Source organism: Struthio camelus, chromosome 3 (assembly GCF_040807025.1).
Source record: "Struthio camelus isolate bStrCam1 chromosome 3, bStrCam1.hap1, whole genome shotgun sequence".
NCBI lineage: Eukaryota > Metazoa > Chordata > Aves > Struthioniformes > Struthionidae > Struthio > Struthio camelus.
In genome coordinates this window covers 89,175,811-89,200,284 of record NC_090944.1, presented here as the reverse complement: position 1 = coordinate 89,200,284, position 24,474 = coordinate 89,175,811, and the positions used below count along the sequence as shown (strand labels likewise).

The window sequence follows — 24,474 nt, the reverse complement described above, 5'->3', positions numbered from 1 at the left end:
CCTTCAACAGAGTAAATCCCGTTTTTGTTGTTAAACCAGCTTTCCTGACAGCAAAAGCTGAAAACGGATACCATAAATCCTGCATACCATCACAGTACGTTTAATTCCTCAGGAACAGTATTAGAATGCATAGTATGCTGAATACCCTAAATCATTCCCCCCCCCCAAAAAAAAAACAAACCACCACCAACCAGCTTTAAATGATTATTTCTGCATTTCTTCTTATTCTTTCTTTCCTATCCAAGAGAATGTCACTTTCTGCAGTTTGCAGTTCCCATTAGGAAATCCAGGCTAACGGACAACAGCTTCACTAGTGCTTAATTTTGTTCTATTAATGGAAATAGGAAGAATAGTTTCTTTGCTATCTTAATTCACAACTGCTATGGACATTTATGTACAGACAGGATTTTCTATATGCAGCACAGACTGCTGCACTTGAAAAGCTGGTTTACCACTTAAATAAGGAGCAGTCTCTAGGTGACCAGTCAGCAATTTCCACCAATTCAGTGGCTGAATTTTCTTTGGCAGGCAAAACGGACTTCTGGAATGATTCCGCTCCAGCCTTCAAGCTGATTATACTGGGAAGAATTGATAAATGGCCAGATGCCCACATCATAAAAGAACCTGCATCTTCTGAATTTGGACGTTTATGTCAATTTTATAGTTCTGATCTTCCACATGTGAGGGAGGAAGTACCCTACAGATCACTTTGCAATAAACATTTGAAAAATAGGATTTTTAAAGACAACGGTATCATGCTTTTACATACCTTTTAAGGCTGTTAAAGAGGTCAGTTCTCCAGTTTTTCTGGATGTTTAGATATTTTCCATCTATGTGGGATGAAATCATCCTCCCACCTCCTCTTTCAGCTATGCTGCACTACTATATCCAAACTGCTTTGTAAAGTCTGTCATATCATGCAGCAACTGACAGAATTTCTTTACATTGTCCCTTGCCTATAAGCACTTTTAATACAGTGTGTATGAATATATTATTTCTGTCTCCTAATCTGTATTCCTCTGCACCACGCACAGGATGTTCCAAGTAAACCACATGAAAACAAGATTAAGCATGCAATCTACACACATAGCAGACATGCTTAGTAGGAAAGCCTGCAGGACTGCTTTCAGATTAATATGCAAAGAGAAAACAGGGTCTGTACCTTTCCTTTGTCTCTTATATAGACACAAAGTTTGAAAAGCCAGGATTTCAGCTTCTGTTAAGCATTCAAAATTCGGGGCCTACCTAGTCTACAAGACCAACTCGAGTGAAACATTTTCATTAAAGCCAAAAAGCCTGAACTACTGAAAAGAAAGGACTTTTTAGCGTCTACATGGAAATTTAGCATCTGTTTAATTTCAATAACCAAGGTTTAGAGAAAGCTTTTCAAAGATTCCAGATTCTAATCCCTTTTCTCTAAGGCATCCAAATCAGTTTTTTAGTTAAAAAAACAAAACAAAAAAAAACCACTCGACATCTCAAATTTTCCTCATTCATATTAAGCAGGAGAAACAACGTCAAAACTTTTTTTCTTCCTCACTACAGTATTTTAAAGTTATCTTTCAGAAGGAAGTGTTAAGTTTTTTCATGGTTTGCACGTCTTCCATGATTTAAGATGAAAGTACCCAGTTTGCAAGCAGAGCCATCACATACTTGACTATTTCTGTTACGGTCCCACAACTGGTGGCACAAAAGCACCACTACCACACTACTTTACTTGCTACTACTCACAATTCAACCAGGTTCGTTAATTTCTTAAAGGAAAGGCAAAAGTTCCACATGGCCAGTATTTTAACACTCCCCTATTCTATCCTGCAGAATGAGCAGCCACCTTAAAGTCCTTCAAGAAAGTTTCATCAACTTTTGGGAGGCTTGAAAATTACCATTTTTTCCAAGAATGATGGCCTTTTTTGGAAAACAACAGTAAATTCAACATCTCTTAGACAAGTTTTAAAGAACTACCTTCATGAAAACTGGGGGGGAGGGGCCAGACACAACACACCACAAGGAAACCATTAAAACTTTTTCTCCCCAGTTACTGAGATATTTAACTCCAGTTTTTTCAAACTGCAGTAACTGAGTTCCACCCAAAAGCAGAGATCTGCCAACACACTGCAGAATCCGTCTCTTAAACAAAATTACAAAGTGCAATTAAAAGCGTAAATTTTTCCCTTTACAGCCCATCCTGCTGTGGGAAACTTGTGGTTAGGAGGACATAAAATTCACACTAGCAAAACACATCTTCAGGAAATACTATTACTACAGCACATGTAATGCACTCAATTTGGCAGATGATACAAGAAATGTATTTGAAATCAACTATATGTATGTTAATACATTTTCAATGCAACAAGGAAGAGAAACTGATTTCTGAAGACTTAACATTTACCGAAACGTTTAAGACCTTATATACAAATGTAACAAATGAACAAAGACGGAAGGCCAGAATTTAAAAAAAAAAAAAAAACAAAAAAAACAAAAACTCATCTTCTCACCCCAGAAATGGGGAACACTGCAACAGGAAGTGGGGGGAATTTTTCTGGAAACTCGGAAACTACAACATAACTACAACAGAAGCAACTTTTTCCATATAAAAAGGCTATTACATGAAAGGAGAGTAAGAGCTTTGGGCAAGTTTTCTTCTGGTTGATGATCAGACTCTGGCTTGATTTTGTTTATTTTTGTTACTGTTGTACTGCTTAGAGAAAGGCAAAATAAATCATTTAGAAATTTCTAAAGAATAATGGTTCAATGTTTTTAGTATTTTCCCCTTAAAACTAAAGTAGGTATGTCATGATCAAACTGAACAATTTTAAGTCTAAAACAAGTGGTGGTGGTGGGGGGGGGGATGTTTTGCAACAAAAATCTATTTCAAGTTTCACTTCAATACAGGAAGTCTAGGCCTTTAAAATAAGACTTCCCCAATGTTGTAAGCAAGCATCAGCATATGATGATGGCAAAAGCAAAAGGCTTCCCCTTACCTTTTAAGTGGGAAGTTAATGGAACCTACTGACCAGACATCTGGAAGTACTAAATCAACTTCTGAAAATTTTACTATTCTCTACAGTTGCAAGGCAGATATTCATTTCAAATTTAGTTAGTTCCTGAACCTCGAATAAGCCAGTCATTAAACTAACCTAAAATTTGAAAAATGTGTAAAAGTTTGTTTTCCTCTCTCAACTATATAGATAGGATTTACAGGTTCTAAGATCATGAAGGACCTAGTGAGCCAGAAGAGAGGGCTCAATTCAGTAACCACAGGTAATATCACCTTTATTTAATGTATCCATTTTAAACGCAAAACATACTTTTGTTATTTTTGGTTATCCGTCTACAGTTGAATTGGTATGGAAGCTGTAATCACACTAAGTTTTTTAATTATCTATCCAGGGTGACAGATACAGAAAGATAAAAATATTTCAACTTTGCGTCTTAACTAGGAAAATTAAAGAAGTAAGTCAAAGTTCTCCAAGAAAAAAAAAAGTTAAAAGTGAATCTATCCTAGTCACGGGCACAGAGCAACTAGATTCTCCACACAGGAACTTATTAGTATCATTTCCAAACATCTAAACTGTGGTTACCTCGTCTCTTAATCAAAATAGCAAAACTAGAAGGGTGACTACCCTTAGGAAAACAAACAAAACAGTATTTCAAATTTTCCTCCCCATGACACAGAATGAAAACCATTGAATTTTGATTCTGTTCCTAATTTGGTCTCAGACTTCATGTACAACCAAACAACTCAGCAGGTTCAAATCTGCAGAGCGGAAGCCAACAGATAATCGCGCTCAAAGGGCAGTAGAGATTTGATATTTATACAGTACTTTGAGACCTAGGCACGCAAATCTGTATTCTTTCAATCAATATAGCATATAACTCTATAAAACAATATTTAATCAAATACTCCAGAACCGATGTTAGTTTTCTCCAAAAAAAAAAAAAAATCCCACTTCTTTATAATCCCCTATGTAAGTCTCGTCTCTTGTTTTGTTTTGCTGAAACACCCCACGAAGGCAAGATATTTGGAATGCCTGCTCCTGCAGTGTATCCCATTGAATCTAAAAATCTTGTTTGAAGTCTATCATTGCCATAGCTACCAGATTGCAATTTTGTGTAAGGTTTAACTAAATATTAAAGCTATTTAGCGTTATAGTTCAGTACTAAAAATGGTGCACCTTCATTAATTTTAATCAGACATGCTTTTTCATTATCTACCAGGAGCATGTTCCAAGCGAAATCTAAGCATTAAAGTTTTTTTATATTTACAGATGAAAATGGTATTAACTGACTTGAAATAAGGAGTTTCTCAATTAAAGTTTCTCTTATAATCACAGATATTTGAAATCTTTCAGATTTCATGTGTTTTAGTGCAAGAAACAAAATCCCTGAGACAACTTCTTATTCAAAGATTAAAAATCCTTAAAACCAAAAACAAAAGGAAGCAATTAATAATAGGTTTGCAATTAGATGGTAAAAATCACGCAGTAAGAAAAAAGTCATTAATCTGTTCTATATTTAAAAGCCAACTTAGATGAAATCTTTCTCTTGACACTGTTTTTCCAACTCTAAGTTAAAAGCTACAGGCAGCACTTAGCAGCATTATTTGAATAATGAGGTTTAAATAACTTCCCTCAGTTTTAAAATTCTGCCAGAATTCTTTCTAGAGATGCTGCTTAAATTCCGGAAAACGTGGGAGTTTCAAAGGACTGTAAAGAAATTAACTATATGCTTGTGTTCCAAGTAAGATTAGGAAAAAAAAAATTATTTGATAGTTTTAATCAAACTAATTGGTCCAGGTGGTTACTGTGCAAGATAAAAATAATGAAATAACTAATAGAGAACTATGTGAAGTTTTTAAAAAAAAAAAGTCAACAAATTCTCAAGAAAAAGAACAGCAGCATTTTGAAAGCAATTTGATAATTCTTTGGCAACATTTTTAGTTCAGTCAGCAAAGTAATTTAATGATGGTTTTCTTTTTAAAGAGTAAGCTCTATAAAAATTCAGTACAACATCGTACATACTACTGAACTCTATAAATGTAAAAGGAATTATTTGTATTCTACAGCAAATCTATTCCAGATAATTAAAATATTATCATTTTGGTGGAGAGAAAAAAGAAAACTTAATATTTTCAGATGCAAAACTGGTAGCAAGAATAGGAATGAAGGATAGAAACTGAGGTCAGATCCTTATCTAAGAACGTTGGTTGTTTTCTCTTTGAAAGTGTAGTTTATTAAGCACCTATTTATTATAAACTACTTTAAATTGTTTTAAAACTTTAGAAGCAAATTCATACCAAGTTTTAAAAAAATCCCTTAAAAAAAAAAAACCACCTCTAAACCACTATAGCCTTTTCTGCAAATGCAAAAGTAGTATGTTCTTTCCTTGGTTTATTTCCACCCTTAGTACAACACTTTCTAAACTAATTATTCCAGGAAAAAAAAAAAAAAGGATGGGGTAAGGATTTGTTTGTCTTTCTGTGCTAATCTATCAATAAAAAGTTGAAGAGATGACATGTACCAATTTGAAAATCCAGCAGAACATGACTTCTGGAACCTGCTAAGTCAATTGATTAACCATAGCTATTCTTTACCTAGTTTAAAGATATTTCAAAAAAACTATATTCTGAAATTCTAAAATATGCTATTTGGTATATTTGTACCAAATAGAGATGGTACACGACTGAAACTGATCTGTATCTCAGAATCTATAAAGGACTTTTTTTAAATCTAAACATGTAGAACAGAATAAATGTATACTAAATTACATAATTACTCAGGTGAAAAGTCACATACAGTATTTGGATTTTGTTGTTGCCATTGTTGCTATCTAGGAGAACAACAGGGAAGTAGCAAAAGTAACGTCAAAGCTTCATGCAACTGTCAACCAACATGAAACTAAAGAGTGTAAATACAATGTAAAGTTAAAAATGTAGCATTTCTTTCTTACTGATTAAAAAAAAAAAAAAAAATCAATCCATCCTAAAGATGGATTATTCCGTAAGTTAAGCACAACTGATCAACACATTAAAGCTACACATGAATTCAAGCATTCAGGAACTAAGAACATACATTCACTGGGCCATGATTGTAAAGGCGACAGTGTTCATAGCAGTTAGCCAACTGAACTCAAGAACCTACCAAAAATACAGTAGATGCAGAATACACCAAAAATAGTGAGAAATTTTAGGCAGGAGAGAGGGGATTTTAAAGCCACCACACTCATGCTGCCTGCTCATTCAATGCGAAACTGCTGGCCAAGGACAGGACATTCAGGAAAAAGAACGATGAAAATGAGTTCAGAAAATACTTCCTACAACAACAGTGAAATAGCTTAGTCTAACCAGTTTATTGGAGACTAAATTAGGATGGATGAGATCCTCAGGAAAAACAAACAAAAACTTAATGACATAAGAGGTTATGAAGGCCATTCCTCTTGGTAGGATCATTTTAACTTTATTATTCCTAACAGATGTCCGTCAGATCTGTTCTTAGACTCAGGAGTGAATATTCCCTACTCTCTCTGGGCCCTATATTCCAGTGCTTACAGAGTTTTCTAGAATAACTCATCTGAATATTCCTTGCTGCTGCTATTTATCAGCACTGTACATGGGGACTGGTATGCTTCCATTTTCTTTGCAGCTTTCATACTTAAAAAGACATACCTCCTTACAGTCGTCTCATCTCTACAAGAAAAAAAAAATCCTTTTAATTTTTACTCTTCGGCTATATTTTTTAGTGCCTCCCCCCCAAACACACACACAATATTTCTAATTGTTTTGCTCTGGAGTCTGTTTAAATTAGGTCACATCTTTTCTGAAGTCCGGTGCCCAACATCGAACACTGTTTTCCAGGTAAAACTTAACTAACAGAAGCAAGCAGATTATTCCACACAATTTACGTACAATATTTTTACATTCTAGTGCGACATTTACTTTTCTGGCAAGACTATGACATTGACTCATGTTGTTTATTTTTCAGATTCCCTCCCCCCTCCCAGAACTGCCCCCTAGGGGAGGAGGAAATAGGATGCGGCCCGTTCTGTTTTCAATAGCAGCGAACTGTTAATGTGGCACATACCATGCCATGAAACTCTAGCATGCGTGCAGACTGCTGATGGCTCCCCAGCTTAGCCTTGCTGGCTGTCTCCCGCCCCAGACAGCTCACACCTTAGATTCTGTGGCCCATGGTGCCAAGTTCTGGATGCCATGCCACAGGAATCCCAGTTTATTGACTACAGCATCCAGCTCACTCCTGCACAGGATTAGGACTAGAGCAGATCTTGGACAACAGTACGTTCAAGGAAATGGGATGCCTGAAAGAGTCATAGGTGCTTAACAGTCTTGTTCTAACTGCTAGGTAGTTTCTACCCTTTTTCGCAAAGTCACTCTTAGCTGACTGGCCGCCTCTCTGCCCAAAGAGCGTATCCTGTGCCATAAGCCTGCACATTCATAGTACAGAAGAGGCCCCTGGCGTACCCTCACGCTCGCTGCCAAGTATCACAGACACCTAAAGGTTGGCCATCTACAGTCCTTCACGGGATTTGGCCTGCAGTGCCTGACTGCTCTTTCACTGCATAGGAAAAAAGCAATGTTCTTCAATCTAGCTGTCTAGGGCATAAAGAAATCCCATGGCTTCCAGAGGAATGGAGCTCTTAGGCTTTAAAAAGGATTTTAATATTGCGTGTAACTAGATATTTGAATGGATCTTAAAGGATGGAGTAAATATTCTGTCTCTTTGAGGCTTTAATATGTATTTTAGTAAGACTGTTGATTTAACTTACCTTTCACTGAATTAGGTAGAGGAATGATCAAGTAACATTCTAAGCAGTACTTCAGACTAAGCATAATCTGGCTATATGTATTCACACTCAAGTCCTGAATCAACAAGAAAACTCCACAATTAGAACAAAGTACTGAGATAAAGGTAGCTACAGAACAGGAAATACTTTTGAAGAATTATCTGTGCTGTTAAACATTGTGTGAATTACTTACTAGATAGCCAGAGTGATCAGAAAAAAAACATTCTATCCTTTTCCAGCAAAAGAAATCCTAGCTTTATCACATCTGATATGTGCTCATGTGCGTCAAAATTAATTCTTCCACCCCCAGGGATTTGTGCAGTGTCTGAGACAGGCAGGAAGTATACACGTGGTTTCATCTCTGTTTAGATCTGAACTCATTTATCATAATACTAATTTTAAAAATACACTATACACAACTTTGCTCAACAACAATCTGTTCACTGCTTTAGTTTTAAAAGCTGAACTGTTGCAGTCAGTCTCCACTTCCTCTCATCATACACGTGCAAAAATTATCTAGGCCAAAACTAGCTGCCTTTTCCTCATATTCATAGCTCTGAAATCCTGCAATCGTGTGGCTATTACAGCTGTGTTTTTTTAGCCTCAAAGGGATCCTATTATGAAGGATTAAATTTCATAATGCATTTTTTTTAGTACTTACAAAAAACCTGATAACATAGCTTATACTTAATACAGGTGCTTATTAGATTTCCGAAATGGAAACATACATAATGCTTACAAATAGCAACTATACAAATAGCACGTAAAGTAGTCCTGAATATTACAGGAGTGATAGGAAACTTCTAAAAGTGCAACATAAGTGTTCTAAGTCCTAGCTAATACAAAAACAAATACGAGGCTTGCTTTTCTAGAAATCTAACATATCAAAACTGTTCTGAATGAAAGTCATGTTCATTTTCTTGTTTGTTCCCCATAACTTTCAACATTCATCATGATAACAGTTCTGATCGTTATGAAAAGTTAGAACAACAGCCTAGCAAAAAGGGTTACACCAATTCAGCCCAGTAAGAATAAAGCTAGGAATGCTAGGAGAAATATTCTGAAGATCTCCATCTACCTACCTGTGGAAGATCAAAAAAATGTAGAAATCAATATTAAGATGGCTTTAAACAAGCAAGGCAGCTGACAGACACTACCTACTGCCAACAGTAGCTCTCATTTCTTTATCACTGATACACGACTCATGTTGGGGGGGATTACAAGAGCACCACCAGCAGTTAAAGAGATAATGGGTCCTTTCATATTCTTTTATGAGTCAAATTAAAAACAAGGGTTACGGGGTAACAAGGGGTAGGGTCTTGTACAAGGGCAGAAAGGGTAAATGTACAAAGCAACAAGCTGGAAGAGGAAGATGACATTTACCACATTACTTTGTTTGTTTGTTTCTAATAACTAGATAATCAAGCCAACTACCTCTTCTTCAAATGATCCCTAAACTGGGTTTCAGTACCGGAATGCAAGGCAGAGACTTTGGCATCTAACAAACAGCTTTCAATCCATCATCTCAACTAAATCCCTGAAGTGGCTTTAAACTGGCTGACAGCACTCCAGTATTAGAGTACACGCAAGGTCAAATGCAAGTTTGTATTCAAAGTCTAATCTACTTAGACAGCACTCAAAAACAGTTTAAGTTTTATATCCGTTCCACGCTATTAACGAACAAAGCAGGTATTAGTTTTTCCTAATGAAATATTCTTCAGATAGAAAAATATTGATCCAACCAAGTATTCTGTGGAAAGACTACCACTGTATTGGAGAACCAAAATATATATATTTTTAATTTATCTGTTTTTGCAAAATAAGGGGTCCAAGATAGACTTTTCATCTCAAGCTGAGACCAAATTTCAAGGTGAATTTCAAAATTTCAGAATTCCCCACGAAATAGGAACTCACTGTAATTTGATTTATAAGTGGGATCAGTCCTCTGAAAATAGCAATATGTGGTCTGACCTTCCAGACTGAAATAAGTGCCTGGACTACAGAGAACCAGTACCAAGATGACGACCAATGCTGGGACAATCTTTAAAAGGCATCAACAAGCAGAGATTTACAGCAGGACTGTAGAACTCTCTAAGGCCATACAAGTGAGCAAAGAAGATTCCTCAGCACGAGTCACCACTGCTTTGCAAAGAGATGGATAAACCTTAACTGCGTTCAGTTTTAAAAGCAGTGGCGCACACTCAAGTGCACTGGATTCAGAAAGCGTGACTTCAGATTACATCCGTAATGGCAAAGTGACCAGAATATGAGAAGACATGTTCTTGTAATAGTCTTCTGGGTCTTGTGTGGATCTAACCTCGCGGTCCCCATTAGCACTGTTTGACACATCACGGGTACTCAAAGACACAGGGGTTACAGGGATATGGCTGTGCAGCTCCCTCCCATCCACTGGGCAGAACCACATGTCTGTTGAATAAAAGTTCAACTAGAGAAAGGAAAACTAAATACCACGATAGATATCATTTCAGTTACTTAAGCCTCCTGCATCCAGCCTCTTCTGCAAGGTTCAGACTTGGTGGAGACATGCTCCTGTAAGTCCCCATTTCAGACTATATTAAATCAAAAGCACAAGGATACGTTGCCTATACAAAGTAATTATTCTCTCCAACAACTTGCTTTTTGCTTCCTTTTCTCCTGCTTTTCCAAATAGATTAATTTCATCTCAGAAGAAGCATAAGGCTCAGATCCACCAAGATCCTTCAGACACACTATGCTACAGTATCCGATGATGCACTTTAGAAGAGTCAAATCAATCTCTCCTTTGCTTTCCAGTGACTTGCTTTGCAGAATCGTCCTCAGATCTCTTCACTGGCTTCAGCAGATTTAGCATACGCAAACCAGGAGTCTTTCTTCCTCTCTATCACAGTGCTAGCGATAAGTTTTGAGATTTGCAATCTGCAAACCAGCCAAACTCGAGCATTTCTTATTTGTTTTTGGTTTTAGAATACCTCTGAATTCAGCTAGACATACACTAATCCTTAGACTTTTCCTTAGGTTGCATTGAAACCCAATTGCATTGGGAATCCTTTTTCGGAATATTTTGGCAGATCTTCACTGCTGGTCTAAACTAGCCTTTTATTCCTAGTCAGTGACCTGCTGTCTTTTAGTCTCCAGAGAGTTACACAAGTCTTATGCAAAAAGCATATCTCATTTGGATAAAGCAATTAATAAACTAAGGAGTTCAACATGGTGACTTAGAAATAGTCAGCTCTTATATTTGTCTTTCCTGGAATTCCTTATGCCACAGTCACATGCTTGAATCAGCTAATACACCAGAGTAAGAAGCTGGAATGAAATTCAAAGGTAAATTAGCCAACAGACAGAATCTTTTAAAGACTGCAGATAATGGTTGATTGCATTATATATACATATATATATATACACACGTGTGTGTGTGTGTGTATACACACACAAACATCACCATGATCACTTACAGTGATCATTTTTACAGTGTAACTATTAGAAAGCAGAGATTTAAAGTACTGTTCTTTATAGCTATACCTTTACTGCTCTCTTTGCAAGCTCAAGACAGTCCTCCTTCCCCCCCCCCATCCCAAACTGAACACTTCACCATCCTGTTTCCCCAAAACACATTTATTTTTCTATCCCATAGACACCCAGGAACTGTGATTTGTCAGATACAGGACGTTAGAGACTGTACAAGTAACAAAATGCCTGTCTCTTTTTTCCCCCCCAATTCTAGCTGGGGGAAAAACATTCACATCACTAGACAATTGCATGCCTATGGCATATTCCTGCTGTCCAAAAACACTGCTGTAGTTATTTCTATTTCAGGTTCAGCACGTTGTTACAAGACACTTTCAGTTTCACAAACGCTCTTTCAAATAGAAAGGCTTCCACAAATCTCGGAGTTGGTGATGCAATGTATGCTACAGAAATTTTCCTTTGATATTTTAATTAATGTTCTCAAATATTTGGCATAATACATTCCAAACATATTTTTCTGTCTTCTTCAATGTCTTCTTCTGATTATCCCTTCTCATGGTTTTTCCTTTTAAATTTAGCAGATATTCATTTCTTTTCTCTCCAACCTTCTTACAAAGAGGGCTATTTTTCTAGTAAACAATCACGTCATTAAAAATAGATATAGATATGTATATCAATTAAAGACACAAAAACATACAGTAACTATACACAGAAATCATCAGTAGTACCTAACACATGCATCTGAGCTCAGTGCAGTAGGGGCCATCTTTTTATGATGTAAGCACAGTCTACCATCCTTCATCAACTGCCTGTAAGCACTACTACAATACCAAATTAACATCTGTATCTATAAGTTAAGTTATTATATCTTTCAAACAGTCAAATAATTACTCCACTTCCTCTTCCAGGGGAAAACCAACCAGCCAAAAAAAAAAAAAAAAAAAAAAAAAAAAAAGGATGAACAGAAATTCAAAGTACCTCTCTTTCTGTAGGCAAAGAAAAGTGGTGGGGGTACAGGGATGATTACAAAAGGACAATTGTGCTAGAACAAAGTATTTTCAATCTTTTCAATATATAGACATCTCAAAAAATTCTAGCAAAGGTATAGGCCCCCTGAATAACAAACAGGCCTGCTAATGACAGGCTTGCTTCTCTCATGCTTTCAAAGATCGACTTAGAAGCAGGCTACAGAACCTAACTAATGCACCTGCAGACCACAGGTTGAAAAGCACTGCATTAAGATGCCCAGAAGATAGCTTTTGGAGACAGGCTAAGGCAGGGTCAGAGAAGTGAAATACTAGCATAACCGTACACATATTGAGAAGTCCACTTGCACTATGCAGAAGCCTCCAGGCAGCAGTGAAACAGATTCAAATTAATTTTAACCATTCTACGGTAGCAGCAGACTAAGACTAGCGAAAACTCCCAAACAGGAGCAGAGAGTTGGTCAGTTAAGAGCATACCTATGTACCCCACATAACCAATTATCTGAGCCTGGAAGAAGAAATAAAATTATTTTGAGTCTACTGGTGTTTTGTACCAGGATATGTCTGCAACCATACAAAATATAAAGGCCTTAACTCAACTGGACACCAGAGGTAGCTTAGCTAGGGCAGCACCAAAATTAGCACGATAAGTAGTTTAATTTAAAAAAAAAAAAAAGGGGGGGGGGGGGCCGGGAAATTAACTTATGTTCAACTTTGCACTCTAACACCTAGACTAGTTCCATATTGGCACAGGTATCGCTGCACAGCATTCACTGTAAGTGCACCCAGAGAGGAAGCAAGTGAACTTGCAAGAAGTAACCCCAGTATCCTGCCTCTTTCTCCAGTCACTGTAGCACAAGGCAACCTGTAGCTCAGATCAGCTTCTAGCTAAGCTACTACAGGTAAGGCTGAATTTTAAAAGCCTTGCTTTGGGAAACTATTGTATTGAACAAACTTTATTTTCACTAACATAGTTTTCTGATAGCAAGAACATAAACGCTTATTTTGTGCGGCATATTCTTCTTTGAAGAAGGCAGTTCCTCAAACTCTTGAGTTTTAACTCAATCATTTTTCTTAGAGGGCTAGGAAAAACAAATCTCCCCATAGCATGCTGAAGGAAAAAAAAAGAGAGGAGGAGAGGGAGAAGGGGGGGAGGGGGGAAAAAAGGAAGATTGAATAACCTTCAATAGTAAAACTCCTCCAAATGAAACAAATTTGTATTTCAAGCTTCGCATCCTGTGTGAATTTCAAGAAAGAATCAAGAACATCTTAAAAGTAACTTTTGCATGCCTCTCCCCAGTTTGTAGCTTTCTAATAGGTGCTGCACCTGTGCTTCTTACTGGGTTCTCACAGCCTGACCACTTTATAATTAAGACCCTGATCTGCCTCATCATATCTGGCACGTTCTTGGGGCACAGATCTACTCAACATGTAGCCAATCTTGACAGTCAGACAAGCAAGGAGGAAAAAAAGTTTCTCAGCACCTCTCAAAAGTGTTTGTTGTACTATTAGTCAACTCTGCAAATGCTCCAACTTATAACAAAAACCACATAGGAACCAATTCACAGACTAGCACACAGCGCTAACGCTTTCAGCAGATACTTAAGTACACCATAATGGAATCAGAATCTATTTCTGCATCTACATCGGCTCAGAGCATGCAGTGGAGGAAGCTATCTTCAAACCTAGGTAAAGCTATCTTCAAACCTAGGTAAAGCTATCTTCAAACCTAGGTAAAGCTATCTTCAAACCTAGGTAAAGCTACTAAATAAACTGAATCTGTCCTAGGTATAGGACAGAGGTAGCAAGTCAAAAATACATTCATTAGAAGTAATGCCAATATTAAAAAAAAATTGAAGACATATTTTAAAAGAGAATTGTCAAGTACTGCATAATTCTGAGTATTTTAACACTTCAGATATAAAAATGCTACAGAGAAAACAAAAGTACCACCTTATACAACTATAGAAATAAGAACTGTCAATATAAGCAGCAAGCATTCAAATAGGTTACCTTTCCAAAAAAAAAAAAAAAAAAAATTAATGAATTAAATAACCTAAACTACTTGTTTCATACCTTTTATCCAATTTAACTACCCAGAATGCTTCAGTTTCTTTGGCTACTGATCGCTGCACCTGTTTTCAAAACATCTTCAGCTGGCTTAGCCTGTGACTAATGGCAGCCATTTCCAGGGAGTGGCTATTTAAGGAAAGATCCTTGCTATGATTCCCTAAAACTCTTTGTCCTACTGAAGAACAGAGGGTAAAATTTTTGCAGTTGCATATGGGATATTAGACTTTATACACTGCTTTCAAATGTGCGGAAGCTATTCTGTAAAGGCCAGTTACTTCTTAAAAGTCTTTAAGCCTCTTATATTAAAGCCTTCATTTTTAGCCTCTTTTCAAAAAGAAACAGAAGATTACTAAAGTGAAAGAAAAAGTCTGTCCAAGTTTTACTTGCTAGTCTTCTGTACATCCTCTATTCTACTGTTATTATCTGGAAAAAATCTCATTCTGTCCTCCCAAGTTCTACAAGAAGCGTCCCCAAGAGGCCTCCCGCAGCCAAGACAACGCAGCATTCTTACACGGAGTATCAACAAAATACCAGTATTTCTCTGCCACATCAGCAGGTTACAGTACCAACTACGTTTGTCAATGGAATTTTAATTATTTTCACGATCAACAAGTTCTCCCAAGCCTAAGAAGACAATTGATGAGATCACCTTCTAAAACAGACAGCTCAAAGAATAAACTTAATCTTCCAAGACTGCCATATGACTAATCAGCCCACTATAATATTTGCTTTCCTAGAAATACTGTATATTATCACTACTAGGAGCAGAATATCTGGCTGAACAGTCCACATTAGCCCCTCTAAGCAATTGAAATGTACCCACATGCACATTCCTGTAATCACCTGGAATGTTACTTTAGGAGGCACAAAAGCTGTATTAAGAGAAATTTCCAGACAGAAGAAAAGACATGGTGTGATTCCTTTGAGGCTAAGGAGTTTTCTTATTTGCACAGGGAAGTCCCACTTGCAGATGGCATTGAAGTATTTCAGCGTATGTTTTTCTTTCCTACTTTAATTTTGAGCAAGCATAGTAAAGACATCCAGCTACAGCAATGAGACAGCAAAGTTCCAGAAGTGTATCTGGATAGGTATGGAATAAGGCATCTGAAGTTCACCTCCTTATATTTCTATGAAAACAACAAAAACGAATTTGTTTCCTCAGAATTCTCACTAACTGAATACACTGCACGTATCTACAGAAACTTAATCAGGCCAGACTTAAGTATCATGAATGATTTTTATACCACAAAATAGATGCTATGTTTGATACGCTTATTGTCAGACCATAATTAAGATTGTATTATACCATTTGAAATATCCAATTAAGTGCTGTTACTCAACAAGTTATTCCAGTCAGAAATAGGTGGGACTGTTCTCTATTTTAAAGCAAAACAGCATTAAGTATAATTTTGCTGAACTGAAATCAGTAGTACTGAAGAGATAGAAAAAATATTATTCCCTAGCCAAAACAGCCTTCATCTCATTTAAACCTGACCTGCTACCACTTGACTTGCTACCAAGATGTTACTAATGCCGCACGCATTACCGATGAAAAAAAGTGTCTGTCACAGGGGAATATACATGTATGTCTCTATCATCAATACACTATTCTTATGCTGTCATCAAAAGACAACTTTTCTTGCTATATGGAACGTTAAGTCATTCAGTTTGCTTGCCTCTACAGAACTTGGATCAGCCTACATTAGTAGGTATACATATAAATACATACCCTGTATTCAGAGACAAAAATCAATGCATAAAATAAGTAAGAGCTTTATTTTAATAGCGTGAAATACTTTTAACCAATCAGTCCACACATTTTGACTGCCATCAGGCAAAGTAAACTGAAATAAGAATATCAGCTGCACAGCCAAACAATTATCAACAAAGAAAAACAGAATTATTGCAGACAGACATCTGATATACATACTAATACTTTCTGGAATTTAAATTATCCTGGGGAATACAGAATACCAGTTCCAGAAAGCTTATTCCTAAAATGTTTCAAGAATAGTAGAATATATGTGAACAGTACATCTCCTTGCAAGTTCCAGCCCATACATACAATACTGGCCATCACTGGGTGGCATCATCTTTTATACTACTTCTGTTTTAGAAGCATAAAAGCCTTATTAGTAACCTGTGAGGAATGACTCTAAATTTAAACGTCACTTAATCTGTCCAACATAGCAAGAAAATAGGGATGCTATTTCCACAAAGGAGACAAAAACAGCGCACGGTTACCCGGATCACGTCCTAAGACGAAACGTATGTGGACGGTCATTGTAAAGTTCTGTAAGAACAGCTCAGCTTGAGTCTGCATTCACAAAATGGGATTTACCTAAAGTGTAATTATTTACCCCATTTCTTTCCTGTTCCAGGCAGCAATATACTGAGGCATACCATACTCTAATTTTTAAACTATAATACACTCTTAGTGACATTAAAGTACATCACAATCTCCATTCACACACACCTATCATGACAATATTCCAAAGAAACTAAATTGGAAATTTATAAAGGTAGAGCTATGCTTTAAAAGGGGCTTTGATATTTACACAAGCACAAAGATTAAGAATTATGTATTATTTCTAAGTTTAGTGATTTGAGGTAACATTAGTTTAATTTTATAGCAGCATCTGTCTATATGAGAATAAGCAGTGCAACAAAATAAGTTGCAAAGTGGAAACATACCTGCCATTAGAAATTCTTGAATTCTGAAATCCTAGCTAACATGTACTAATTTCCAACACATCTCAATCCTTTATTTTTGCTCCTAGGATGAGAAGTTTATACTAACCTAAGTGTCACAACATTAACAAAAAGATTAACCTAACACTCTTTCACTGACACACTCCTTTATTGTGAGGTCTATCTTCCACCATTATAAATTAATTTTTAAAGCATTCTTTGTGATCTTAGAAGAATGTATAGTAGAATTATCTTTAAGAAAACAGGAGGAGGACTATTTTAAACGTACGTACAAGAAATTTAGCCCTTTCAGGACAGCTGAAAATCTGAAGCAATGTATCAAGTTGCCCAGTTACAACCTGAAACACTTTTCTTTTTTCTTTTTTTTCTTTTTTTTTTGCTTTTTCACATTTTTTTCCCATCTGAAAAAAAAAATGACTCCTTACTGGGTTATTTATTACCAGCTGAAAGCTTATACCAAATATTTTTGGTTCTGAATTTTGCTGAAGTCAAATTCCATTTCCTTGCTCTTAGGAGGACCGGTGTAAACAATGAACAATAGGAAAATGGAAGGGTGTCTAAGAAAGAAAAGGAGCAGAAGGATCCAGGGTGAAAGCTCAGTAATAATACTAAATGTCATCCAAACTTTTGCATCAGGTTTCTAGTAGTAAAAGGAAGTGTCATACACCTTTCATTTTATGCTCTCCAACTGGCCTACCTCCCTAACTGTCAACAGATCCCCACTAATCTACCCATAAATAACAAGGGCCTTCTTAACACACAAAGAATCCAAAGTTTGACTGCCATTCCCTTTGATTTCCTCATCAAGGTAAGAATGACATAATTTCTCCTCAAATTATTGTTTACCACACTGTTTTGACTTGGAATAAGGTTAGCACAATCACTTAACTCTTCTACCCATAAGTAAAAATACCTATTGTCAGAATGCTTTAACATAAATACTAGTTACATGAAGACTGTTACCTTTACAGAATAGGAATTTAGTGTGCATAAATCTTTTGTTCTGTGGAAAATAATAGCAACTCTTCCTCTAGTTTGGGGAAAAAATTATTAATGGAATATTTTTTCCACGCATGGAAAAGAACTTTTAATTAGCTAAAAAATAGTAATAAAGTTAGGTTGCCTTCCTCAAAAAAATACTTAAGATACTTTCATTTTCTGTGCCTAATAGCTACCTTTTCTTTAAAACCTTTCCATCTTTGAGTCGAAATCAATGTTTATCATACCAAACACTAAGTCTTATTCCTACCTTCAAGGCACATAACCAATTCCATTTAATCCTTTCATTCAACGGCGTCTAGAAACCACGGTCATCAAACCTACAGAAAATGCACTATTCTAGCTGACAAGTAAGCCTAGAAAAATCTCTAGGGCTATTTCATGTGCAGACAGTTCACAAAAGGTTTTGTCTAATGACTGCCAACTGCTAACCTGGGGGAGGGATGGATAGGAGGGGGTGTTCACAAGCAGTTTAAGCCAATCTAAATCAGTCTAGGTGCACTTCTGTTGTCCTCTCCTTCCTTCCTCTGTCCCCATGCTAAGGACCACCCAGGTCAGGGACCTGCTGTAATTGACAAGTGTATACATATAGTTGTGGAGTTCATTTGCAGTGTGAATCAGTCCATCCTGGGACCACACCAATGAACTGCTGCCACAGAAGGCTACAGAAATAAACAGTCAGGAGTGGAAGAGGAAGATAAGACCGCCTTCTTTCATGACTGTACAAGCTTAATTTGGCAAACAACTTAAGAAATCAAATCCTGCGGTGTAGCTTGTTGGGGGACAAGCCAACAAATTAAACAATGACACTCTCCTGCCTAAGAACAGGTTTATTCACCAGTTAGTCCAACCTGTGTGATCTGCTCTGCAACAGAGAGGTCTAGAATCCTAACATGTTTGCATTCCCATTTAGCTTGAATCACAAGTGATGAACACTCATCTCCTAAATAGAGTACTTTTTAAAGTGCTCTGGTCTGCTGAGGTCTCCATAAAGACTTGGGTAAATTTGGGAATTCTGGAGTCTTAAAGCTCTTCTCTTTGGCATATCGGCCTACATAGCAAATATTGCCTCAAAGACAGAAGAAATGGGAGTAAACAGTAACTCCAGGTTAACTGGAGACGACTACTTTCACTCCCAGTGAAGCAAATGCACCCTCAAAGGTGGGCACTACAATGTTTCTGCTTAGCTCATAAGAAAAACATCCTCAAGCATGCTCCCCCACAGATCTGGGGGACACCAAAATAGGACTCCATATACAAGTACAGCTAACATACACCCACCCAGGAAGTCTCTAGCATACGGTGGTCACACATAATGCAGACCGGTCATCAGCTCAGTTCTAATTTTCTACAGGTAACTCTGCAACACTCCCCACCACCCTGCTCTGACAGTCTTACAGCTGCTTGATAAACACTTCTTGCTAAACAGGTCACGACTACTTTACATGCTAGTCTCCAAGTTAAAAAAAAAAAAAAGTGCTTTCCTGAATTTCTTCTCCAGTTCAAACCATTCTTTGGAGGGAAAAAGGAAGTCTCATCACGCAGAGAATACCACAGTGGCTTGAAGTCTTTTCCATATTTGAATCCCCTGAAATATCCTCTCATCTAGTCACCCCATGTTAACGAATACCAAAAAAAAGGAATTTATGACTTTCCATCAAAAGCTTTTTTAATAATGATTCTCAAACTTACTAAATCACTAAGATTTACTCTGTGGATAGGGCTCTTCCTTAGTTCCCAGAAGGCCTTTAGAAATCGTCTGCAAGTCTTTAAAAATCCATTCCACGCACACAGAAACAAGTATGCAGTGAGTAATGTTAAGCACGGTAACCGGACAACACTGAAAGTGCTAAGTGGGAAAGGCAGAAGAGGACTATTTATCGCTAAAGCACACCAACTAAAAAGCAAGCAGCACAACAAGCCCTGACTTACCAACATTTCTCAACTCTGACCTGTATCATATTTAAGGTAAGAACAGTTCAAAGTCCATGTTTATTCAGACTTGCACATTTCTGTAAAAATAGCTGAAGTGCCTATTATAGTAAGTAGAACTCTACAGCGTCTAGCATTGCATTTCACACGAGGTTAACTACTTTCAGGTAAGTACTGAACTGATAAATAATCTAACAGTTGGAAGGTTCTGTATCCCATAACTGTGCCAAGAAAATTTAAGCTCTATATTTTCCTATAAATTTTAATTGTTATCTTTTCCAAATGAGGAAATCTCAAACTCTATGTATTTTCATTCTTCAGCCTATTATAAAAGCATTTATTTTCAATAGAAAAGTGTGCATCCGAAAGATTTAAACAAAAAAAATTGCAGCTAGATTATGAAAAGAGTATCATTTCTGCCCTCCTCAAAGCTTCCGGTTTTTTAATTTACATACCAGTGAAACATTCAGTCTATGTATTCGATAGTGATTATAAAGCTCAATACCTCAAAAAACTGCATTTTCCTTTGAGAGACTTCTCAACTACAATGCAGAATGGTTTCTTAAAAAATACAAAAACACCATGTGTATCACTCAGCATACTTCTGCCCTGCATGCATACAATACTTGCAGCTTCATATTACAAAGGTAACTGAATAACCAGCGTGAAGCGTTCTAATGAAGATATACATATTCATTATTCTGCTAGTATTTTTTTAGACAGTATCCCAACACAATACTTAAATTGTTGTGAGAGTGTTGAACAAAAATCCTTCACCAAGTTGGAAGTTGCACAAGTAAATTTACTTTTGTAATTTTCGTATTTTATTACAACTTTACTCTTCTCAGCTTAAGATGGCTTTTCCCCTCAGTTGGTCTAATTCAACTAAATTAACTTTGGAGTCCTTATGAATGCAGCCACCTACTGAACAGTCACACACTAAAGATGCAGCTTTGAGTTCAATACTTCCATGCTGTTTAGCTGCTGTAAAATATACTAAGATTGGCATTTCAAAAGTGCAAATAACCAATCTCAAAATAGCTTAGATTATTCCAACGTGACTTGTAATTGCTTGGTGCAAGTGGTGTTTGCTTTCCTTTCTACATAATTATGCAAGCATGAGGAAGTCAATAACTGCCTCTGATCACTTGTCCAAACTGGAACATCAGGACAGAGTTTAAGAAAATCGTTTATCATGGTGCAGAAACAAATGACAGAGGAAAACCACCTCTTAAGACTTACCTGTTCTCCTAGCTCTAACGCAAAAACTACCCCAGCGGTAGTATTCCTCTACAAATCTCCATACTGCTGTAGTTCAAATAGTTAACCAGAAAGTGAAAGGTCACTACATTCCACGACTAGTTTCCGCCTGCATAAGAGCAAGAGGACTTTCAGCTGACTTGTGCTGGAAGTTGGAAACGAGCAACTGAAAAATTTACCAGACATTTCACTTTTGTCCTCCGAATACTGGCAGAGAACAAGAGCAGCAGACTGGACTGGCTTCAAGAGAAAGCAGTTCTAACATCAGTGATCTCTGTAGACAGCTAGGGAGGTCACTAGGAAAAGCTACTGAAAGCATCACGTAAATTTAGGATGAATTAAAAACAAAATCCCCACAAAGCGTACACATTACTTCCTTCATTTGTTTGTGTGGCAGTTTCATGTAAGGATTCAGCAACACCTAGGGCTACCAAATTCAAACACCCACAACATTAAATATTTCGTATTTTATGGACTAAAAATATGAACATGTAAAAAAGCATAAAAACATTTAAACAATCATCTCAAATCACTTAATTCATAGAGCATTGCTCTAGCTTCTGGGACATTCACTATTCTTATCTTCATTTGGCAGCGAGTGAACTTTTAAACTACAGTGGCCATATTACCCTCATTCACATATTTAAATATCAAGCAAATACCGTGATAGAGGTTAAAAAAGGAGCATTTACAATGAGTTTACAGGGCAAATCATCAGTGAAACTAAGTTTGTGTTTGTTTATTTCCTTAAAAGCAGAAACTCTGCTCTTTCCAGAGCTTATTCACTGACTGGGAAAAAAACTGAAAACAAGCTGTAATAGTATTTTTGTGTGTGTGCGTACATATATATGTGTGTGTGTGTGTGTGTATATATATATATATACACACACAAACTATTTAGACTCGTCTGATGGCACACAGTTACTTTCTAAATAATCAGATTATACAGGCTTCCAAAGCATACTTAATATGGAAAGACCTTATGCAGAAGGTGCTTAAGTTTATATATATATATATAAAAAAATCCTAACTGCAACTTATGAAGTTCTCTGGCATAGACCACTATCAGAGGTAGTTCACTAGTTTACACAGGGGACTTTATTTACTTGGATTAAGTTGGGTTATGGTGGGCAGAACAACGATGCCACCAGCTTTGGAGGTGGTAAGCTGTTAGAAGACAGCATACTTCTGTGGTCTCAGAAGGTTCCAAAATGCAAATAAGAGTATGAGTGACTTTTAGCTGTCTATCAATAAAACTTGGCACTCTTCCTAAATATATCTGAGAGTGTTTTACAAAGGCTGATAAAATATTCCATCCGTACTACATAGATGGGAAAAATGAGTGAGTAAAGCTACATGAGTTGTTCAAGTTCACCCAGAGAGACAAAGATGCAGACAAGGAATCCCGTTCTAATGCTGTGTGCACTGGAATGCACTACCTTCTGCACCTGAAAAAATGATCAAGGCATAAATCGAGACAGAGGCCTCAATCCTACAGTCAGCACCAAGTCAGCAGACTCAAAGTAAGACCAGGCCTTAAAGCATTCAGTTCTCTACATGCTGAAGTGTCCTTGAGCATACTCTTCCAATAACTTACACGATAAATGCACACAAAAATAGCTGTATTTAAACAGTATCTTGATGTGCTGTATTCAATGTTACTTTGCAGTGATATTAATTATCCTGAGCACTCTCCCTCATTCCTTCTGATTAGACTAATTTGTATCCTTGTGAGCTTAGAAAATAAACTACAAAACTTAAGCCGGGCAGAAAGACACCATGCACTGTATTACTCTTAAAATCATAAAAAAAAAAAAGAAGATGAATTTTAGAAGTTTCTGTTGAGCTACAATTCTGTTAAAAGTTTCATTGTAATAACTAAATAAAGTTTCAATGCAGTGACCCACAGATTAACCTCACATAACATTAGAAGGCAAAGCAAATAAACTACATGGAGCTACCTCAACCATATTCGAGTTTAACGCTCAACACAAACATATTGCAAAAATTACAGACTGGCAGAATTGCACTGGCAGAATTTATCCAGGTTTAAAAAAAAAATAAATAAATCAATAAATAAAAACGCAATAGTATCACAAACCCATCAAAGAATAAATGCGCTGGGAGCTTTTGTTAAAGTCTGGCTGTGTTAACAGGCTGCTTTCTTTGTTACTTTAAATTTAAGCATTTGTTATACATTCAGTTCAGCCTGGAGAGGGGCTCTATCACCATTTCACAGAATACTTTGTATTCCCACTTGTGATCCGACCTTCTCATCCTCCCAACTGTCTATCTACATATTTATATGTCTCTATAATCAGAACCTAATCTCTATGGTAACCGTAGGATTTGTTTACATGGAAAAAGAATATTAGAAATGTACGTAAATTTAGCTGTCATTTAAATAAGTGGTTTTGCTTGTGGGGGAAAATAGCTCCATATACTGCCTCCTATTTCCTTTGCTTCCATCTCCTGCATCCCTGCTAGGCAATGGGCCACAGCTGAGAAGCTCCGTATCATACTACATTGACAGTCCGTTGTTTGTAAATTCATAAATAGTTTACTTCTAATGAGAAAGATGTGTGCAGCATTTTAGATCTTAACACTTACTAGAGAGAAAGCAGAGGAAGGGCACTTAAAGCAGGACTGTTTTTCCTAAGATATTGTCATTAAGTCACCAAAGTAAGCAAAACAGGCTGAACCTTTAACAGCTATACAAAGGCCCAGTTTGCTACTCTTAGTAATATCATATCAATCTAGAAATTAAAAAGTCTATATCATCTACCATTTCCAGCAGCGAATACAGTACAGGGTACATATTTTACATAATACACAAACTGATATGCAGTAGCACAACTCTGATAGTGCAAGATTCCACATACATACTGCTCTTTTTATTGATGAATACCAATGACCTGATGCATCATAGCTTCATAATCATCATTTTTGGTAAGGTTTATAATATTTTGAAACAAGATTCACTGCAGCCCAGCATAGCCAGGATCTGGATTACACAACCTGGGGGTCAGGGTAATATAAAAAGCAGCTCAAGCGAGAAATCAGCAGCAAAATGACAAAAGGACTAATAATCTCAGTTCTTAAAAACTACTTTTAGGTGCATGGTTCTTTGCCATACATAGAAGAAATCATTTTATGCCACTGATTTTTTTTTTTCTATAAAACTTTGTCCAATGTATCAAAAAGCAATGGTCCAGAAAGGCCTAAGAGAAGAAAAGTGCACTCA

General features: G+C 36.7%; 1 protein-coding gene across 4 annotated transcripts in view; it reads right to left on the bottom strand.

Annotated features, from left to right (window-relative positions):
• Positions 1 to 24,474, bottom strand: part of ARID4B (AT-rich interaction domain 4B) — a 95,701-nt gene that overhangs the window by 69,093 nt on the left and 2,134 nt on the right. The gene's annotated exons all lie outside the window — the stretch shown is intronic.